Here is a 1,736-nt window from a genome sequence, read left to right as displayed (position 1 = left end):
TAAGCAAAGGGAAAGATCTCTTTTCAATATCAGGGAGCTTGAGTCAGATCCTATCATCAAATATTATTGTGATGACGGTCAGAAAATGTAGATAAGCAGATGAAAATATAGATCACCAGAACTACTTCAATACTTTTTTGAAATAACTAAAAGGATACAGAAAGCTTAAATATTATAAAAGAATCAAATTTGCATCTGTTATGCAAGATACTGTGTTCAGTCATGTGCCTGCTCTTTAACTGTTATTTCTACATGCACATCGAGCAGATAATGCAAATCTCTTAGTGTACCAAATCAAAGCTTTGTCACTTAAAATAACAAAGATTTGTTAACAAGGCAGTCCTGGTAGAAAACTGATTATCTGCAAGGCCTGGTGGAAAACTGTGACCTACTAAATCCTCATTAACTTACTTTACTATCATTAATTAGCATTCACTCGCACATAAAAAATAGGCCTTTTTTTAAAAAAAAAAAATAAGAAAAGTCAGAGTGACTTTGGATTTGCTTGATTCTAATATGCGTCAGACTACTACCTTTTCCACTGCTGTGATTTGCCATTGGTTCATCCCACTTGGGACATGAAAAAGCATTTTCGAGCAGCAGAAACTGTCTTTGATCAATGGAGTTTGTGTCACTTGACTGTATAGTAAAAGAAATTCCTCATTCATAGATGGGATAAGATGAAGAATCTTGCTGTTATGGAATTTAGATGGTGCTAAAAGATATTATCCAGAGATATTTTCTTATTTTTCCTCATTGTTGATCTGTTGATATTTTTCTGTTATGAGTTATTTTAAATCCCTTCAACAAATAGTAGAAACCTTTTTGAAAGAAACTCCTTCCTTTTGCAAATATTTATACACTAGCCAAGAGAAAACTTACAAGACTATGAAAGCTCTGCATCTTGAAATTGATATCAGATAAACTGCTAATAGGCTACATGCTCCAAGAAGTAAGTCTGGACTAGTAACTTCCACCAACGCATTTTGCAATTGGTTTTACAGCTCCCAACACAGAAGTCTGACATCAAGGGCCCCAACTAAATTTAAAAAAAAAAAAAAAGGAAAAACGAAACAAATCTGAGTCCTAAGCTTTGAAAGGTTGTAAACTCTCTTCTCTTCAAGGAGGAAAGGTGACTGAAGAAAAACAACACCTCCTTGCCCCAAATATCTCCCCAAAGCAGCAATGTTACAAGTCCGATGTTGGCATGGGATGATTCATCCATGAATATGTTTATACGTCAGGCAGATGTTACAGGTGTTGCAACTCTCTGTTATCAGTAGAGGTAGACTAACTTGCCAGTGACACTATCTCAGTAAGACCATGATACTGTCCCTAGTGTCTATGAAAAGACTCCAGATCAGCATTCCCATGATAGATTTATATTTCTTCTAAAGCTGGTACCTTGATCCCTACTACAGTCTTGGCTTCCTAATCATCCACTGCCATTACATTGAATGTCATGTATTTTAAACCTCCCACTTATCCCCCTCTCTCTTCTTATTGATTTTTTTTTCTACATTATAGAAGGTGTGTAATTTCTGAATGACATTAAGATTGACACCTGGCACCCCCATCCATGCAGCTTGTCATACTGAAAATGTACAATGTCATCACCTCACACAGAGAACAACATGCTAAAATAGGACAAAACTGTTTCCTTCTTTGGCTCACTGCCTACGCCCTTTTTCCTCAGGTCACGAGGAGTCACATAATATGAGCCTAGAGGGTCAACA

Source organism: Apaloderma vittatum, unplaced genomic scaffold, assembly GCF_000703405.1.
Source record: "Apaloderma vittatum isolate BGI_N311 unplaced genomic scaffold, ASM70340v1 scaffold4140, whole genome shotgun sequence".
NCBI classification, from domain to species: domain Eukaryota; kingdom Metazoa; phylum Chordata; class Aves; order Trogoniformes; family Trogonidae; genus Apaloderma; species Apaloderma vittatum.
Note: the sequence above shows the minus strand (reverse complement) of the source record.